Below are 22,688 nucleotides of genomic sequence, written 5' to 3'. Positions count from 1 at the left end.
AGTAATATGAAGTTTATAATAATACGAAGAAGAAAGGGTAAAAGAAAAGAATCTGATGATTTGTTGTTGAGTGTATAGAAGAACAAAAGCTAAATGAATATGTTATATTTTTATTTGTGAATCATTTCAGATTTTTTACTTTTTTATATTTTGATACTAGTATATTTTTTTATATTTATATATGATTATATTTTATATCAAATTGTTAAAGATTTTATCTCAAAATATTACATGATTCTTGCAATAGTGAATTTGACAAAATATTATATAATAATGCTCCCAAAATATCAAATACAGATTCTTAAAAATCGTAACACTAGAAATTAATGATTCAATGTGATTGAATCTCAAACATCAAACCAAGATCAACATTGTAGAAAATATAAATCTATCTATGAAAATAAAAACAAAAATAAAAGATATCACATATGATTATAGCAAAAGAAAATAAAGTTGCGTTGGTTTTATATGAATTAATTAATTGACTTTTCATATATGTATTGAAAACACAAAATAGATAAAAAAAAAAAAAAAAAAAAAAGATAGCATGAAGAGAACCAGAGATTACCAGGGAGCTGCGGTTTGAGTTGGAACCTTGGTTCTGAGGTTCAAGGCATGAAGTAGATATTGAATATATAGTATATTCATTTAGGGCTGCACACGGATCGGATCGGATCGGATATAGCCTAAAATTCTATCCGATCCGCACTGCACTCATCGGATCGGATCGGATACGATATCCGCATTTTTTTAGGCCGGATCCGATCCGATCCGATCCGCATACTTGCGGATCGGATATCGGGTATATCCGCATAATTAAAAAAAAAAACTATTTTAAGATTCTATTTGACTATTTTTACAAAAAAATCCAAAAAATTCATTTTTTTATCTGTTTAAGCCTATTTACTCCTAAAATATTATCAATAATAGTTCTTTTGAATAACAAAAACAAAATAATAACACAAGATTTAAGTTTAATTATTCTAAGTTGAAGTACAACATAAAAAATTAAAAACAAAATATCATAAAATTCATAAATAACACACTAAAATTCATATCACATTAGGATTTATTTTCTTAAACTATGCTATTTATATGTGATGTGCGGATATGCGGATTTGCGGATCGAATCCGCGGATATCACTGCCAAATCCGCAATCCGATCCGACCATAGTACGGATCCGATGACTCTGCGGATCGGATAATATCCGTAAAATTCGGATCGGATGCGGATAATTACCGCGGATATGCGGATATTATCCGATCCATATGCAGCCCTATATTCATTCATGAAAGAAAGTGGGTAAAAGGTGTCTTTTTAAAATTTTAGTAAGGATATTTTTGTCTATCAATGATTACAAAATATCTTTTTTTAAGAAAAAAAAATCTTTTAAAAAAAGATGTAAATTGTAACTTCTCAAAAAAGATGTTTTTTTCCTAGTATTTTTACTTTTACTACTAAAAATTTGCCAAATTCACTAAAAAATAAAAAGATCTTTTGTCATTGAAAAAAATATTTTTTATCAAAATAATGACACCTAAACATCCACTAAAAAAATTCACAAAAAAAATATCATGTGCAGTGCATCTTTTTAGTCTAAATTTAATAAAAAATTTCTTGGTTCACCTAATTTTATTTTTCACCAAAGAACCTCTCAAAGGAGAGAAGGCTTTTTGAAATCTTTATGCTAAAAAAAATTCTGTCTAATTTTTCAAACCATAGCGTAAATGATCATACCTATCCTTGTAATATAATATATTTTTATATTTGTTCTTGTACTTAAAAATTTAGATTGATTATAGTTATATACTTATATAATAATATGTTCAATAATTTAGTTAGGAAATTGAGTTATTAGATGATTAATTCAAATAATGGGCCATTATGGTTAAATTGTTTGTGCTTAATATAATTAAAATACAAAATATGTGCATGTTTCAACAAAGATCATGCATAGATATAAATAATTAATAATTAGTAATTTAATACACTAAAAAAATTGAAGTGATAAAGATGCTCTAACCAGAATTTCTTTCTTTTTTTTATCTACCATTCATAACTATTAATAAAAGAAGCGAGGAAAAACAATTTTAATTAATTATATTTTACAATTCTAATTACAGTAATGATAAACGAGTATTTAGCAATAAATAAATCAACTGAATTTTGCACCGACTCAAATATGGTAAAGATGAAAAAAATTAATTGGATATTTTTTCATATTTAAAAGTAAATTTGCATATTTATATTAATAATATTTTAAAATATATATTTCTTTTCAATAATAATTATAAATTTTAACATTTTGTCTGTTTGAAAAAATATTTACGTCAAAATAAGTTTTTAGAATTTTGGAATCATTAAAATAATTAATAGGAAAATATATTAGCATTTATTTATATGATTAATTAAACTTAATTATATAACCAATCATACATACGCTCCTTTGCGCATTGATTAAGAAAACAAAAAATTATATAGATTTGTGAAACAAGCGCAAAAGGCAAAAAATACTACAAGAAAAATGTTGAGTACCGTCGGATTTGTCGACGGTAACCACGTCGAATTCGTAAGATTTTTTAATTATTGGTAGATTTTGTTTTTCGACGATAAATCTGCCGGTAATTTTTTAAGGAAAAATATATTAAATTGGTGCATCATTTACTATCGGGTTTAATCCAATATAACTCAATTTAGTGAAACGATGTGTTTGATGACCTGCAATGGTTTGTCGTCGGTGGAATGAATCACAGAAGGTCTCTCAAATCAGTTTTGTGGTGAGAATATATAATATGACCTCAAAAAACTATGACTATATAAGAAATTATTGGTACATACATCTATATATGGGACTTTTGTGGTGACTTTCGGTATACATCTATACATATTTTTGTTTGTTACATATATACATAAAAATGAGGATGTAGAAAATATTGACATGTAACAAATGAAGGTAAAAGATAAAAACATAAGGGAGTGATATATTTACTATGATGCTAATTGGAATAGCATTTTACCCTTCTCTTCTCTTCCATGTTCTCTCCTTATAACATCATGGTTACTTGGAGCATAACCTCTTTAAAACACATCATCATATCGACAATTTCTGATATACATATATTGTTATCCTCTATCAATTTCTTTTATTAAAAACTAATAATTTATATTAAAAAATATTAGAGGCTAAATTATAATTTAGTACAAACTATTTTTTTTTGAACACCTCAACAAATAAATATTCACTTCGAAACATGTTTCGAATTGATTAATTAACTTTTGTTCTTGGTTATAGAATGGAGAATACATTTTGAATATATTAAAATGTTGAAAATTTTCAAATTATTAAAGTAATATTGGTCTCCTTAGAAGCGTATCACCAGTGCGACTTTATTTGTCTTTTCAAATAAAGTAATAATAAAATTACATAACTTGAAGGGTTTGACTTTTATATATTGGTTAAAATAAAAAAAAAAGCAGCTATTTTATTCTTGTTTTTTATTTTAGTTTATTATTTTGTTAGAGAACTTAGCTTTATTTAGATTATAAATAAATAAGATACGTGAAAAAACAGATCAATTTTAACAAAAAAAAAAAAAAAACAAAACAAAACAAAATCAGAATTGGATAAGAATAAGAAAACTAATATACGGTTAAGACATGATTGAATATAATAAAGTTGCGATCATGAACTTAGAAATACTTAAAAATATATCCTATCATAACATCATTATTTATTTATATATAAAGAAAAAATACAATCCAAAAAAGAATTAAGACAAACTAATCAGACGAAGCATGTTATATACTTAGTACTAAAAAAAGCAGAGAAAATAAGCTTTGTTATGGAAACCACAACACTCTGATATTAAACTTTTGTTGTATCTCTCTAATTCGTGTATTTTACTATTTTGTTAGAGAACTTAGCTTTAGTTATAGATAAGATACATGAAAAAACAGATCAATTTTTACGAAAAAAAAACAAGAAATTAGATAGGATTAAAAAAACTAATATACGGTTAAGACGGTTGAATATAATATGACAATGTTTGCTTATTATTTACTATAGACAGATTTTGGTGCCTTCTTGTTTGTTAAAGATATGAATATATTAGCTGCCACTAACGGAGAAGATTTATATATAAAGGAGAGAAAAGACAGAATTTAAACCAACGACAATAACTTCGAACCTTCGAGGAAAAAAGGAGCGTAATACCACACAACTGGTCTGAGAGACCTTCTGCGAAAGTTTAACATCAAAGTGTCATCGTTTTCTAAAGATAGTTCATTTTCTCTCTGTTTTTTCTGTCGTACAAGTACGTAACATATCTTATCTGTTTAATTTATCTCAATTCTTTTTTGGATTGTACTTCTTTATATATAAATAAATAATAATGATATGATAGAATATATTCCTAATTGTTTTTGTGTTGCTGATCACAACTCTACATAGTTAATTAGGAACAATAATAATTACCTTTTTGAGAAGGTGTTAAGATCGGAATAAGAAAGAATAGATATTATTGATTAATTATCGTTGAGATCAAATTTTACTTAATAATTGAAAGTCTGCATGATGTTATGAAACGCATGAGATTAATTGCATGCATAAATAAACAATGATGGATGAAATAATAATATTTTCAGCGTGGAGGGGGTGCAAGTGGTAGAGGAAAGCTAGAAATCATCAATAGGGTTGACATTAAATTAATAAGGTGATCAGTAAGAATGGAAGGAGGGCCGGAGGCAGCGAGTAAGCAAGAGTTCACGGAATTCTGGAAAAGAGCAACCAGTTCGCCATACATCATGCGCCTTGCTCTATCGGCCGGAATTGGAGGTCTCCTCTTCGGCTACGATACCGGTGTTATCTCAGGAGCCTTGCTTTACATTCGCGAAGACTTTGTAGAAGTTGATAAGAAATTATGGTTGCAGGAAGTCATTGTAAGTATGGCTGTAGCGGGAGCCATCATTGGTGCTGCACTTGGTGGATGGATGAACGACATGCTCGGCCGTAAGACCTCTATCTTGGGGGCTGATATTGTTTTCTTTCTTGGCGCAATAGTCATGGCTATTGCCCCTGCTCCTTGGGTCCTCATCGTTGGAAGAATTTTGGTTGGTTTTGGAGTTGGCATAGCTTCCATGACTTCCCCTCTCTATATCTCAGAAGCCTCTCCAGCTGCCATTAGAGGAGCTCTCGTTTGTATAAATGGTCTCCTCATTACCTTTGGCCAGTTTCTCTCCTACCTTATCAACCTCGCATTCACCAAGGTATATATATCTACTCGGATAATAACTTAAAAAGATTAGGTAATTTAACATAGTTGACTAAACTATTTAACATAATATACAGACTCCTGGAACATGGCGTTGGATGCTTGGGGTGGCCGGACTTCCGGCGGTGGTTCAGTTCGTTTTAATGCTGACCCTTCCTGAGTCACCGAGGTGGTTGTACAACCAGGGAAAAGAAAATGAATCAAGGAAAATCCTGGAAAAGATTTACAGAGCAGACGAGATTGAAGGGGAGATAAAAGCAATGAGAGAAGCTGTGGAACAAGAGAAGCAAGAGGAAGGGTTGATCGGTCAAACTCTTGGAGAGAAAATGAAGGCTGCTTTCAGCAACGTTGCTGTTCGAAGAGGATTGTATGCAGGCGTGACTGCTCAAGTCGCTCAACAATTCGTTGGCATCAACACCGTCATGTATTACAGCCCAACCATTGTTCAGTTTGCCGGCATTGCATCAAAATCTACCGCACTTGCACTCTCTCTCGTCACATCTGGTCTCAACGCCGTTGGATCTATCCTCAGCATGCTTTGCATCGATAAATATGGAAGGAGAAAGCTCATGCTCCTATCCCTTATTGCAATCATCGTTTGCCTCCTCACTCTAACCGGAGTTTTCTATCAGGCAGCTACCACCGCTCCTCCAATTGACAACGTTGACACCCTCAGCTTTGGTGCTAACGCTACATGCCAGGGCTTATCTTGATGCCCCTAATGTCTCTTCATGGAACTGCATGAAATGTTTGAAAGCTGAATGTGCCTTCTGTGCCAGCACCGGAGGCAATGTAAGTTCATCACTTCCATCTCTTTCAACTTATATATATCTATGTATTAGTCTAATCTAATCTTAACATAATCAATGAACATGATGCAGCATCTTCCAGGAGCATGCCTGGCGGAAACAAAGGAAGTCAGAGTGGTGTGCGGTGAGCAAAAGCGCGTGTGGTTTTCTGATGGATGCCCAAGCAAAATTGGAGTGCTTGCAGTTATAGTGTTGGGACTATATATCCTAGCCTACTCTCCTGGAATGGGATCAGTGCCTTGGGTTTTGAACTCAGAGATTTACCCATTGAGATTCAGGGGAATTTGTGGAGGCATAGCAGCAGTTTCAAACTGGTGTGCTAATCTCATAGTGAGTTTGACATTCTTGTCACTCATCCATGCACTTGGGGCTGCAGGAACATTCCTCCTCTTTGCTGGGTTTTCCACAATTGGACTCGTTGCCATCTATCTATTGGTACCAGAGACCAAAGGGCTTCAGTTTGAAGAGGTTGAGAAGTTGCTTCAGAAAGGTTTCAACCCTTGCGATTGCACCAATCCAAAGACAGACGAAGAGAAAGCAAGTTCTAGTAAATAAATAATATCATATGATGAAGCTGTTAGTTCTCTTTCTCCATGTATGTCGATTTGTATCCAACACATTAAATAAGAAAAGAGGCATGTTGTATGCATACTTTTATTTTTGTTTTCTCTTTTCAGGGATGGATTCCCCGAAAATAATCTAAATTGTGTATTAGCATCATTATATGTTCCGCTTTTTCATTATTAAAAAAAATCACAAAACATTTTCTTTACATAATTTACTTACTTTTTTTTTTACAATATGTCAGTGACGAATTATATTGCCACAATAACAATGCAAAATATTAAAATAGTCAAATATTTTTGAATTTAAAAAAAATTACGAATATATAAACAATTCAACCTTTTATTTATTCTATTTATTTTTACTATTAGATTAAAAAGTGATAATACAAAAAGAGAATACAATTCTTTTAGATAAAATAAAATTTTCTCATATATACATTAGAATGTTGAAATCATTTATTTTTAATTAAAAGTTTCAAATTAAGCACATAATTAATATATTTTAGAGAATTAGGTTAAAATTTTCATAAACTATTTTCTTTCTCCCAAGTCTCCATTCCAGAGCTGAGTCCAATACCACCAGTCCAGCTAAAGAGAAAAATGGTAAGTCAAGAACTAAAATATATGTTGTTCAAGCAGTTCAAATTATGAATCATATTTATCTTCCAGACCCCTCTAACTGATGACATGCACTTTCATCGAAATAACAATGTGTGCATAAAGCAATCATAAGATTGAAAACTGACCTGCAAGATTGAAAGAGACTGGACATTCTTTATGTTTGGTACAACTAGACCATTTGGAGTAGCCATAGCAACTCCAATGTTGTGTGAACCTATAGCAAGTAAACCCATCTTGTCAGATCCAAATTGACGGCTAATGCCTCAAATAAACTATTGAATTAACAGACATCACATATCAACCAACTATAACCAGAAAAACATTGAATCTACCAAAATTCAAACACATTCAACCTTCAAAGAAGGCTAGCAAGACATATCGAGAGTTCAGCCTGTAATGTTTAAGAGACAGACCTTTGAATATGACCTCCATTGAATCCTCTTTGAAGCAACTATTCAAAGAGGGGTACTTGGTGAGGGCCATTGACAGTGATTTGACTAATATTGGCAGAAAAGTGTGCTTGACATCTGGATAAGGATTGTTTTTCTGAAAAGATGTTTTAAGCTCCACTAGAGCATTGCAGTTTATCTCATCCACATAATGGAAATGTGGCACCTTGGCAGCCAGAGACATTGATTTTACATTGCTCTTTGGTATCCCCTAAAAGAGATTAGAGAAGAAAATAATTAACTTCCAAGCTATTGCAACATTCAAGGTCGTCACAGTTTTCTTTCCAGGTTGACATGTATCATTGTCTCGTAAGAAAGACACAGAAGAAAAGGGGTTCAGATTCATATGGATGCTTTTACCTTAGGGGAAGTATCCTGTCCTCTGATGGTGATTTATACTCAGGTGTCACACTATATCCTTCTGATCCTTGAGGCTGCTCTACATTATCAGCATGTAAAGCAGCAGATGCATTTCTAATTATTCCCTTCTTAGCAGCAAAATTGAGCACATCTTCTTTCAATACCCTTCCATCTTTTCCAGTTCCACATACTTCATTTATGTCTATACCATGTTGCTTTGCAAGACTCCTTACAGCAGGTGTTGATAACACCGCAGCACGTTTTCCTTTTTCAAGATCAGAATCTAGTAGCTCTACATTATTTGAATTACCAAGAGCCGCTGTAGCCGATGCGGACTCATTAACTAATATTTGATCAGAATCAAGTGACTTTGTAGTTTCTGAATCACCAACAGTCGCAGAAGGGAATACAATCTCATTAATTGACAAATAGAGCAATATAGGAATTCACTCACCTCTTGGACATGCCATTTGAGAAGCTCACATTCTGCAATACCTTCACCAGTTTGTGCCAACGGCACATCCACGATCTTACAGGCCGAAAGTTGTAGTGCAGGTTGAGTAGAAAAGCAGTGCCTCTTCCAATGCAGAAAATTGAACTAGAACACGGAAATTCAACGAATATGGTGAAATAAACACTCAAACTCACTCCAATTCACATAGAAAGGCTTCCAAAAACATATCAAACTTTCATTACTTTTAATTATTATGCAGCCACCAATTATAACTATACGTAATGGGCAACATCACAACAGCACCTCATAAATTAACTGTATCAAAGTCTAAGAGCGAAATTGGTGTGACTATTTAGTGCGAAAATAGAAGGGGAAACAATTGATCAACCTAGCTAGCTAGTAATGGCAGTAAGAATTAACAAATAGCATAAACATAGCAAAAAATCAATGTGATTCTTGATCAAATAAAAGGTGAAGCAACTGAGCATCTGCGAAAGAAGAGAATAAACAAGTTGGCATGACGATTGAAATAACCCCAAGACCAAGTGAAGTAGAATGGTGAAACTCACGTCAAAATAAGCATAAGCTGTAGAACGAAGAGCAAAGGCAGAAGAAGAGAAGGTGTGAGAGTGAGAGAGGTGAGGGCAGCGGAGCAGAGAGCTGGGAGGAGAACCCGGCGGGCGGAGGTCTAAAGCTTCCTGTGAGATTTGCGGGTAAGCATCGTCAAAAGAGGGTCTTACGTGTAAACGACTTGTACTTTGGTTGTTGAAAAGTGAAGAGTGTAATTGAAGTGCTTTTTGGAGAACAAAAGAGAGACGTTTGGAATTGGATTATTGGATAGGAAACATTTCAAGTGCACCGGGGAATACTGGTGCACCAATTGTTTTAACAGTTGATTTCAATTAATATATATTATATATATTTTTTATAATTCAGATCAACTGTTAAAACAACTGGTGCACCGGTACTTCCGGTGCACTTAAAATGTTTCCTATTGGATAAATGGATAAAATCGATACAAATGTATGTACATAAGATGTAAATTAATAAGTATGGAAAATTTTCAAATGTTCAGTTACAAGTTAAATTTTTGTCCATTAGTATGTATTGAATGTCAAAAAAATTCCTAGAATAAACACTAAATAGAAGAAAAGAATAGTGATCTAGCAGCTATGTTAGGACGGATGCTATGAATAGAAGTTTTTGAAATTGACTGAGCCATGAAATGGTTAAAAGAATCAAATAAAAAATTAAATAAATTTCTTTTAAACATAAAAATTCGAGTCAAATAATTTTTTTATTAATAATAATAATTTCTAAATTTAATTAAAAATCAATGTTAACATAATTCTTTTTTTATTTAAAAATAATTTTTATTTTATTCAAATACTAGAATAAAATTCTTTTCTAAAGAATTATATAATTATCAAATAAAATAAGTAAATTTATATAAAATTTGTAAAATTGACATGAACATTTTTTATAATTTTAATTTACTCGCTATTAGTTTAAATTGCATAGACACAATAAAATAATGTTAGATAAAAATTCAGAATATATATGTTGTACCTTAATAATTCATCTGTAAATTTTTTTTAATTATCATATACTATATACTATATGCCATGTATTATATATGCACATGACTATTATTATATGATTAAAAAAACATTAATTTAATTTTATAGTATTAGCGATAATAAATTTGGGTAATATTAATTTAGGTATAAAATAGAAAAAAAGATAATTTAAGATGATTAAATAAAATTTTATTAATTGAGGTGTGACAATAGTCCTTTTCTCTATATAATAATAGATAAATAGTCAAATAAAAATTATACTTATAGAAGCATAAAAAAAATTACACTTATAAAAAAGATAATTAATCCTTTTATTTTAAATATATTTCATTGCGATTAGTTTTATAAATGATTAATTCTAAATTTTAATACAATCATATCATTTAATTCTATTATTAATGGGTAAATACTATTGTTTAGATAAATACTTATTAAAGTTATTTTATTGAAAACTTATATATTTGATTATCAATAAAATATAATAAACACGATACACCTAGCAACTTCTATTTTTTTTTTTTATAAAGAACAAAAGAATACCTACATGTTTTGATTTTTTAAGGAGAAGAAACAAATATACAAATATAAGAAATAATAGTAGTGTGTTATTTCAGTAATTATTAAAAAAGCTTTTAATCCTAATTGTTTTTAATTTTAAAAATACTAATATAAATTTATTTAACTTTCTAATTTTTATAACATTTTAGAAAAACAATACAGATATAATGCATGAGTAGCTTTGATTTTAGTTAATTCTCAAATTTTTTAATTATTTATTATTTTTAATGTTTATATATTTTTCTCTTTTAGTAAATTAAAATGGCTAAAACCGATTTATATAAATTCTCATCTTTTAATAAATTGGCTTCAACTGAACTATATATAATTGTATTATCTACTAAATCGTACTTAGTTAAAATAATTTATCTATATCTCTATCTTTTATTATAGTCTAAGACAATTTACTAATATCTATTACTAAATCATTCTAACTCAAAAAGATTTGTATAAGACATATTAATAACAAAAGAATTAAAAATAAACGGATAATATTAAACGAGATTCATTTAGATAGATGATTTATTCTTAAATTTATAAAAACTTAAAATCTAATATTGCAAACATGACAATAATATATTACTACAATTCACTTTCTTACTGTTGAAACAAAATTATTTAATTTAAATTATTTAATTTTTTATTATTTTGATAAAAAAAATTAAAACTCTTTCTTTTTACTTCTAATGGTTTCAAAAGTAAAGTATGGTTGGTTTTTAAAAAAAATAATTAATTTTTAATAAAAATATTTTTTTAAAAGATGTATTTAAAGATGTTTAAATTTAATAAAAGTATGTACTTTATAATTTAAAAAAAATATATTTTTTCTTTGAAAATAAATCCAACCAAACACTTATTTTTTTTTAAGTTATTCAATGTATTAACTGATCTTTTAAAATGAAGAGAATTGTAAAATGACAAAAGTAAAAAATTAATTACCATTAAATATATAATTTTTATCATGTGTGAATCTCACTATTTTTATTCAAAAATAATTAGACTCTCAAATTTTTTTATTAATTTTTTATCGTTAATGTTAATATTATTTTTTTGTAGTTATAAATAAACTAAAAGAAATCATACTTACACTATATTTGATCTGATTTAATTTCTTTCTTATATTATAGTACTTAAATATAACATAATATATCATGTTTAAAATATTTTTATAATCTATTATTAAAATTTGTCTCTCTCTAAATTATTTTAAATATGAAAAAGCAAACAAAAATAAAAGAAAGAAAATGGTCATGCATATTAAATAGATCTATTATGGTTGAAAATAATTTTTTTTACCTTTTTTCATTCTTTTTTAATTTTATCTCTTTTTTAAATAACTTAATAAAAATATATTAATATTTAAAATAATTAATATTTAAAATTTTGAAAAATAATATACATTTAGTAAAATAACATGTTTCTAATATATTGAAAAAAATTAGATTAATAAATAAGTACTATATATATACAAGAAAAACAAAACTAAATTACAAAATAGTTTTATCTTATATAATAATAAATTAATAATAAATTATTAATAATATCCCTGTAAAATAAATAGCAAATAAAGTATTACATCGTGTCAAAGGAAGGAAGTCATCTGTTTTGGAGAAATAAAAAGGAAGAAAAAAAAAACAATAACAAAGAGAGATAAAATGATCAATTAAAATTGGTTAATAGTTAGAAGGAAAAAAAAAAAAAGTAAAAGTGTAACAAATAAAACAACACAACACAGAAGTACAAGATTGTAATTTCCTCATTTTTTCTGTAGCCTAGCCTAAGGGAATAACTTGTCTCTTTTTTTATGGTATTTTCTAAAAAAGTAAAACCACTCAATATATTTTTATTCAATTTTATCTTTTTAATTATTTTATTATCTATCTACTTAATATACTAAAATTGGGTTTTCTCCAACTAATGAAAGTGAGGTGTCACTTCCTCATGAACTCATTTTTCCTCCAAAATGAATGCATTTAATGAATAATGCATAATTATACTAATTTAGGAAAATATCTTTATTATAATTATAAAATCAATATTTAATGCATTATTAAACTACTTATCAATTATTAATAAAAAATATTTTTAATTATTTTAATGAATAATACATAATTATACTAATTTAGGAAAATATCTTTATTATAATGATATAAAATCAATATTTAATGCATTATTAAATTAATTATCAATCGAAAATATTTTTAAACATTTTAATTATATTCATTTTAATTATATTGATATCTTTCTAATTCTTATTCATTATCCAATGATTTTATTAGTGACAAGTTGTTAACCCATTTATATTGATAATAATAATAATTTTATTAGGATAAATATCAAATTCTATTCCTAATATAAAAATATAAAATTTAATTCCTTCCATTTTTATTTTACCACTATAAAGACCATGTATGCTAGAAGAAAATATCATTCGTTTACCAATTACTCTTTCATTTGATAACTTTTACAACAATTCTTTTTCTTCCTGTAAGGCGTCGTTGCAAGAAGGCAACTATCGTGGACACAAACTACCACACTCTCTAATTTTCGTGCTCATCATTCGGAGCTATATAAGATATGTTATCTATGAATTATTTATAGACCATGATGTTATCATGTATGCATAAATAAAAAATGTTTCATATTTAAATTTAAGTCATTTACATGTTTGTGGTATATTGTAGTGTGAAATTACTTTCAATATGTGTTGTGTAATGATAGTGTTCTAATTTAAGCTTTTACTTTATAACTGTATTATGATTTTATCTCATCATTTTTTCTTAGATATCAAGTTGACGTATTTTTATTTTTATTATTATTGAAACGGATGTGATATGAAATGTACCAAAAAAAAAACTCTCACATTCAATTTATTTTATTGTAGTCTTTTATCTATTCTATTTATTTTTATTTTCTTCTTATTCATTTTATTTTTTTTAAATGTTATATAATTTATTATAATTTATACAAATCTACTTAATATACTAAACTGGGTTTTCCCCCAACTTATGATGGTGAGGTGTCATTTTCTCGTGAATCCATTTTTTCTCCAAAATGATTGTACTATTTCTTTCTTTTTAATTTATTTTTAAAAATTATCTTTAATTGATATAATTATATTATAATTAATATTTCATGAATGATACATAATTATACTAATTTAAGATAATCTCTTTTAAATTTATTTCAGAAAATTATCTTAATTATAATTATATAATATTATACTTAGCATTTAATGAATAATTCATAATTATACTAATTTAAAAAAATATCTCTATTATAATTATATAAAATCAATAATTAATGCATTATTAACCTAATTATCAATCAAAAATATTTTTAACTATTTTAATTATATTAATTTTAATTATATTGATATAATTTTATTTTTTATTCATTATCCTAAAATTTTATTAGTGACAAGTTATTATCTTAATGGTGACCTATATAATAATAATAATAATAATAATAATAATAATAATAATAATAATAATAATAATAATAATAAAAAGATAGAAAATTATATTTTAGAGAAATATAAATTGGTTATTAATAATTGGTTACTAATAATGATAATTATATGATTAATTTTTAGTAATCATTAAATATATTTAATATAAATAACCAAGTTTAATTAGTTAACAAATTAGTTAACAAATAAAAGAAAATATTATTGCACGATTGTAGAAGCAACAAAATAAATAAATAAATAAATAAATAAATAAATAAATAAATAAATAAATAAATAAATATATATATATAAAACTAATTTAATATTAATGATAATTCAATATATATATTAATAACCAATTTAATATTAATAACGATAATTATCGTTATTATTCAATAATAATAATAATAATAATAATAATAATAATAATAATAATAATAATAATAATAATCTTTTCTTTTATTAAAACACTCATTTAATTGAATTAATATAAATATTTAATAAAAATAAAGGATGATACAATCAAATATTCTTGAAGATTTTAAAGTTGTGAGTATATATTCTTCCTATATTAATATACACATGCATGTTACCTCATTTTTTTCATAAATGGAAAATAACATTTACTCGTTAAATTTGTTAGTTGCTCAACCGATTCATCTTATTTATTGTGATTGAGATTGATATAATCATAAATATTTTTTTCTCCATTAATTTTAGTAAAGAAATTCATGACGTAAAATAAAATAAAATAAAGTCAGTATCTACTTTTTTTCTCAATATTTTTTATATTTACAGTAATATTAAATGTTAAAAAGAAAAAAATAATATTAATTATTATCACTTTTATTTATTTACATTCATAATTAAATTTAATATAATTATAATAATTCTCTATAATTATAACAATTTATATCCGTTACATATATAGCAATTATATTATATATAATTATATATCTCCTCTTTTATATATACTTAGCAAGTATTTCTATTTATATAATTTACTTAATATATTAAAATTTGGTTTTTTCTCAACTAATGAGAGTGGGGTGTAAATTCCTCATGAATTCATTTTTCCTCCAAAATGAATGCATTTAATGAATAATGCATAATTATACTAATTTAGGAAAATATCTTTATTATAATTATATAAAATTCATATTTAATACATTATTAAACTACTTATCAATTATCAATCAAAAATATTTTTAATAATAATAATAATAATAATAATAATAATAATATACTTCTACTTAATATACTAAAATTGTATTTTTCCCTAACTAATTGAAGTGAGGTGTCAATTTTTCATAAATTCATTTTTCTTCTAAAATGAAAGCACTATTCTCTCTTCTAAATTTATTTTAGAAAAATATCTTTATTATATTTATATTACAATTAACATTTAATAAATAATGTATGATTATACTAATTTAGGAAAATATATTTATTATAATTATATAAAATTAATATTTAATGCATTATCAACTAATGAAAGGGAGGTGTCAATTCTTCATGAATTTATTTTCTCTCCAAAATAAAAGTACTATTCTCTCTTCTAAATTTATTTTAGAAAAATTAAAATTCCATGCTGAATATAGGTGGAAAGTTAAAAAAAATAAGCAAGTTAATGGAATCAAATCATATTTTTATAACATATATAAGAATGTATATTTTTATTGTATAAAAATTAAATTTATGCACTTCATGATGGGCGTGGCATACTTCTTAGCGTGTTTCTTAATTTATTTTTTATAACTCATTGAATGCAATTTATTATAGTAAATTAATTATATCAACTAATTGATTTGATTAGGTATTTAAATATCACACGATTTATTATAATTTATATCAATTAAATAATTATAATTTATTATATCAATTATTTTAATTCATTAATTTATAAGGTACATAATTACATAGATGGTTTGTTACTTATACTGATTAAATACAATAAATACATATTAATTTAGTTAAAAAAATTATTGTCCCCTATGTTTTTCTATTTATTTTTTTAATTCATTAAATCCAATCAATTATAATAAATTAATTATATCAACTAATTAATTCAATCAATTATTTTTTAATTTATTTTTTGAATTCAATAAATCAAATAAAATTAATTATACTAATTATTTGTATTGACTAATTGATTTGATTAATTCTTAAAAATATTTTTATTTAATTTATTTTATTTATTTAAATATAACTAATTAGTTATTTAATTTTATTAGGATAAATATCAAATTCTATTTCTAATATAAAAATACAAAATTTTATTCCTTTCATTTTTATTTTACCACTATAAAAGATCATATATGCTAGAAGAAAATATCATTCATTTACCAATTACTCTTTCATTGAGTAGCTTTTACAACAATTCTTTTTCTTCCTACGAGGCGTCGTCATAAGAAGGCAACTATCATGCACACAAATCAGCACACACTCTTCAACTCACGTGCTCATCATTCAGAGCAATATATGATATATTATCCATTAAGCATTTATAGACCATGGTATTATCATGTATGTATAAATAAAAAAAATCCGTAATTAAGCTTAAGTCATTTACCTATTTGTGTGGTATATCGTAGTATGAAATTACTTTCAATTTGTGTTGTGCAATGATATTATGGTTTAATTTAAGCTTTTATTTTAGAATTATTTTATGATTTTATCTCATCATTTTCTCTTAGATATTAAGTTGATGTATTTTTATTTATTATTATTGAAGCAGATGTGATATAAAATTTGTAAAAAAAAAAAAACTCACATTCAATTTATTTTATTGTAGTCTTCTATTCTTTTATTTTTTTATTTTTTATTTATTTTATTTTCTTTTTAAATATCATATAATTTATTATAATTTATACCAATTAATTAATTATAATTCATTATATCAGTTAGTTTAATTCATTAATTTATAATATATATGATAAAATAGATCATTTGTTATTTATACATTTATTTTTCTAAAATCTAAATCTGAATAATTATATTTTCAGTTTTTATTATGAACAAAATATTATTAATAATGAATAATAATTAACCACTCATACTTTTAATCAAAGTGTTTGGATGATTTTTATATTTATTAATATTAATTATTGATTAGTTTTTCATAAATAAATTATATTATAATTTTATGTTAGTTCATAATTGATTAATGATTAATGTTCATGAAGCTATGTTACTCTGAATTTTATATTTCATAAATATTTTATTTAAATATAATTTTTTAACATAAAAATGTATTATTTTTAATAATATCATAATTTTATATTTTTTAATTATTTTAAATGAATATTTTATCAAATACTAATTAAAGCCATTCTTCCCTTTGCTTTTACTAATCTATTATCTAACTATTATATAAAATTAAAATCGTATTAATGAATTTAATATTAAAGTTAATTTGGCTTTTTATTATTTAGAGTGTTTTTCAATCAATAATTTTATACTCTTTACTTTTTTTTTATTTCATTTTGAATTTTAATTTAGTACTTAAAAGTAGTGAAATTCCATTGATACTGAAATAAAGTTACAAAAGGGTCCATAGGGTAGAATAAGTAAAATAATGTGATACCCACATTGCAACATCCAAATGAAACAACTTAAGATCTAAAATGTTTATCTTTCTCTTTCTCGCCGTCTATTATATTATCTATTCTATCTATTCTATTATATAAAAATCGAATTTTTACCTTTAATGATAGAATCAACGTAGCATGCTTCTGCTTTATTTTGTTTAACTCATTAAAGAAAATTCATTATGATGAATTAATTATATCAACTAATTGATTTGAATAGATATTTAAGTATCACACAATTTAAAATTATGTATATTAATTATTTGATTTAATTTTTATGATATATAAATTTAAGGAATAAATTAAAATAAGATAATTTATTACTTATTTAAATTGAATATAATAAATATAAATTAATTTAGTTAAAAATTTAATATTTTCTAATCTTCTATACATAAAAATGATAAAACAAAATTATAAAAATATTTTTGTCACTTTTGCTATTTTAATTTTATTTTCTTTGCTTTTTTATGTATAATTTTATTTTATATTAACTTTGTTTATTTAATAATAAAATATACTCATATTAATTCTATCATATAATAATATATTTTTCTCCTATATTAATCGAAGAATTTCAATAGTTATCAACTACATCTAATAGAATGACTGAGAAGTGAGAACTACGAGAAGTTAAACCCAGGTTCAAAATGCTGAAACAAAGAAAAGAAAATAGTGGATATATGATTAGAGAAAAATGTATAATAATGACAAAATATACTAAAATTGAATTTTTTCTCCAACTAATAAAAGTGAGGTGTTAATTCCTCGTGAATTCATTTTTTTCTCTAAAATGAAATCACTATTTTTTTCTAAATTTATTTTAGAAAAATATATTTATTATAATTATATTACAATTAACATTTAATGAATAATGCATGATTATAATAATTTAGAGAAATATTTTTATTATAATTATATAAAATCAATATTTAATACATTATCAACTAATAAAAGTGAGGTATCAATTTCTCGTGAATTTATTTTTCTTCCAAAATGAAAGCACTATTCTCTCTTCTAAATTTATTTTAGAAAAATATCTTTATTAATAATTATATTACAATATTACAATTAGCATTTAATGAATAATGCATAATTATAATAATTTAAAAAAATAAAATAAAATCCAATAATTTATCTTCCGACTGCACACGTGTGTAGAATAACTTTTAAGAATGAGTCATGTATAGTAAATACGGTCGATGATTGTAAAACTGTATACTAACATTGATATAATATTATTTCAGGTATATGTTTTGCAGGCATCAAAGAAAAGTGTTGAGTTATTTTTTAGTAGATTTAAATTATTTATTGTTTATTAAAAAATTTTGTGCATTAAAATTCTCTAATAATTTATTATTTATTTTGAACTAATTTTGATATGTTCTTACTTGACAGTAAAACAACATATAAAAATTTGTTGGTAGGTCTAAGTATTATTAAGTTATTTATGATCACATTGAGTATATATGTTTGATTTATTAAAAAAAGTAGATTACTAAAACCAATTAATAACTATTTTAGAGTTAATATATTTAATACTAAATTAAGAAAAAATAAATAATACATAACATTTTATATTTTTATTAATCAAATTATTATAATTTAAATTAATCTTAACAAAATAATTTAAAATCATAATTTCAATTTTATCACATATATGGCACGGGTTAATACACTTGTTAATATATAATAAGAGAGTAGTAGTATGTTAGTTGCTTGACAAGTGGCAGTTTGTATAATTGACAAGTAGAGCTTCCTGTGATAGACATGTGGCACATCACTAAAAATCTATAAAATATAAAATAAAATAATACAAATACAAAAAACTTATGTGAAAAAAGTGTTGGGCGAGAATTTTAATTGAATTTAAATTCAAAACCTTTATTAATTTTCTCTTATATTCTCATATGTGTTTGTATGTTCACGTTTCATGCCCAAATTTAAAAAACTGAGAAAGCAAAAATTTAGAAAACGAGAAGAGAAGATGAGAGAGATGCAATTTTTGGTAGAAATTGTTAGGTACCAGACAAATGACACAACAAAATATAGAGATGAAAAATTAGAAATTTGTATAAAATATGAAAACAATTGAATAACTTTCTTTGAGAATTACAACTTCTCTCTATCACAAGGAGACTACAATAACACTCTCTCTTGACAAAAGGAGAACACACTTCTCTCTCTATATATAGGAGAAAACTACTCAAAGAAATATTATGTTATTCTATCTGGATGACTTGATTGAAATGAATTAAAGAAAAACTCAATTTATAGGTGAGTCTCTTCAATATGAACCATCCGTCAATTAGAGGTATATAATTCTTCTCTTTTTCAACCACTAAAATTCTAACGTTATAAACTAAGATTGTTTATTACCTCTCATTTTATTTAGTTATTATTTATTTATATATTTCTAAAATTAGCTTTACTAATTTTACAATCTCCCACTTAAAGCTAATTTTTGATAAATTTTCAAAATTTATGTTGCTCATGTATTCCATAGGCCGTATGAGGATCTACACCATTCAAACTTTTCTGTGTTGATTGGTTTTGTCATGGCATCTGCTAGGTTATCTTTAGTGTGAATCTTCTGCATATCAACACTTCCTTCTTCTACTACTTCCCAAACAAAGTGATATTGTACTCCAATGTGTTTTGTTCTTGAATGAAAGGCATGATTCCTTGCAATGTGCAAGGCACTCTGACTGTCACAATACACAGAAATCTTCTGTTGTTTGTGCCCGAGTTCTTCTATCAACCTTTGGATCCAAATAGCTTCCTTGCATGCTTGTGTAGCTGCCATATATTCACCTTCTGTAGTAGATAAAGCTACAACAGTCTGTAATTTAGATAGCCAGCTCACAGCTCCTCCTGCAAGTGTAAATACATATCATGTAGTAGATTTTCGTTTATCAAGATCACCTGCAAAATCTGAGTCGACATATCCATTGACAATGAATTCCGATCCTCCAAAACATAATGCAACATTCGAGGTCCCTTTGATGTATCTCAAGATCCTCTTAACAACATTCCAATACTCTTTACCCGGATCTGCCATGAATCGACTTACCACCGCAACTGTTTGAGCGATATCTGGTCTTGTACAGATCATGGCATACATAAGGCTTCCCACTGCTGATGCATACGGTACTCGAGACATTTCCATCCTCTCTGCTTCACTACTAGGGCACATACTTGAGGATAATTTAAAATTAATAGGAAGTGGGGTTGAAATTGGCTTGCATTCTTGCATGTTGAAGCGTTACAAGATCTTCTTCAAATAATTCTTTTGCGATAGCCAAATCTTCCTATCCTTTTTATCTCGGTGAATTTGCATCCCTAAAATCTTGTTTGCTGGTCCCAAGTCTTTCATATCAAACTCCCTAGCCAACTGTGCCTTCAATTCTTGGATTTGATCTTTGTTGGGACCTACCACCAACATGTCATCCACATACAACAGCAGAATGATGAAATCATTATCACCAGACCTCTTGTAATAAGTACAATGATCTGAACTAAGTCTGTTGTATCCAAGGCTAATAATGAAAGAATCAAATCTCTTGTACCAACACCTTGGCGCCTGCTTTAGACCGTACAGAGATTTAGTTAACCTGCAAACCAAGTTTTCTTTTCCTTGTTCTTCAAAACCTTCTGGTTGGAGCATATATATCTCTTCTTCAAATTTTCCATGAAGAAAAGCAGTCTTTACATCTAATTGCTCTAGATGTAAATCAAATGCAGCACACATAGCCAAAACTACTCTAATAGTAGTTAGTCTCACCACCGGAGAAAATATTTCATTGAAGTCAATACCTTCTTTCTGAGCATATCCCTTGACAACCAATCTTGCACGATATCGTTCCACCTGATTATTATTATCCCGTTTGATCTTGTAAACCCATTTGTTACCAATGGCTTTCTGACCTGCTGGAAGTTCAACAAGTTTCCAGGTATGGTTCCTATGTAATGCCTCAATTTCTTCTTGCATTGCTGTCATCCACATAGAAGCGTCTGGATTGCGCATAGCCTCCATAAAAGTTGTTGGCTCTCCATCTTCTGTCAAAAGACAATATGCATCATAGTTTGTCAAAACATAATTTGAGTGCCATGATGGTGTTCTTCTTTGTCGAGTGGATCGACGAACTTCTATGTCATTAGCCTCTGCTTCTTGTTCTTCGTGATGTGGTTCTGCTTCAGAAAGATCACCTTCTCTGTATTTTTCATCTATTTGAACAGTGGTTATCTCTTTAATAGTGCTGTCATTTTCTTGTTCTTTTTGCAATTCATCTTCTGCAAATATCACATCTCTACTGATAACTACCTTGCGGGCAGTGGGATCCCACAGGCGATACCCCTTAACACCGTCAGCATAACCCAAGAATATACATTTTCTAGACTTTGGGTCTAGCTTTGTTCTTTCTTGGGAATTGTACATCACGTACACAGGACAACCAAATATATGTAAAGAAGAATAATTAGGTGGCTTACCTTGCCACATCTCTATTGGTGTCTTTAACCCAATTGCAGTTGATGGTGACCGATTTATCACATAACAGGCGATTTTAATAGCTTCTGCCCAAAAAGACTTGGCTAAACCTGCAGTTTGCAACATAGCTCGTGCTCTTTCTAGGAGAATCCTATTCATTCGCTCTGCTACACCATTTTGCTGAGGCGTATATGCAACTGTGAATTGTCGTTGAATACCTGCTTGCTTGCAAAATGTTAGAAAATCACCATCAACATATTCTCCTCCATTATCTGTCCTTAAACACTTGATCTTCTTTCCAGATTCAAGTTCTAACTTTTCTTTGAACTCTTTGAACATCGCAAACACGTCTGACTTTTTCTTGATCGGGTACACTCATAGCCTCCTAGAGTAATCATCAATAAATGATACAAGATATTTTGCTCCTCCTAGGGACATCTCCGGTGATTCCCACACATCAGAATGAATCAACTCCAATATATGCTTGCTC

General features: G+C 26.7%; 2 pseudogenes; one reads left to right on the top strand and one right to left on the bottom strand.

Annotated features, from left to right (window-relative positions):
* The first annotated feature begins 4,726 nt into the window (after positions 1–4,726).
* LOC112723100 (inositol transporter 4-like) lies at positions 4,727–6,635 on the top strand (annotated as a pseudogene).
* Positions 6,636–6,948: 313 nt separating this feature from the next.
* LOC112722043 (lipoamide acyltransferase component of branched-chain alpha-keto acid dehydrogenase complex, mitochondrial-like) lies at positions 6,949–9,339 on the bottom strand (annotated as a pseudogene).
* Positions 9,340–22,688: the final 13,349 nt, after the last annotated feature.

The sequence above is a fragment of the Arachis hypogaea genome, chromosome 11 (assembly GCF_003086295.3).
Source record: "Arachis hypogaea cultivar Tifrunner chromosome 11, arahy.Tifrunner.gnm2.J5K5, whole genome shotgun sequence".
NCBI classification, from domain to species: domain Eukaryota; kingdom Viridiplantae; phylum Streptophyta; class Magnoliopsida; order Fabales; family Fabaceae; genus Arachis; species Arachis hypogaea.
This window is presented reverse-complemented; position numbering and strand designations above follow the sequence as displayed.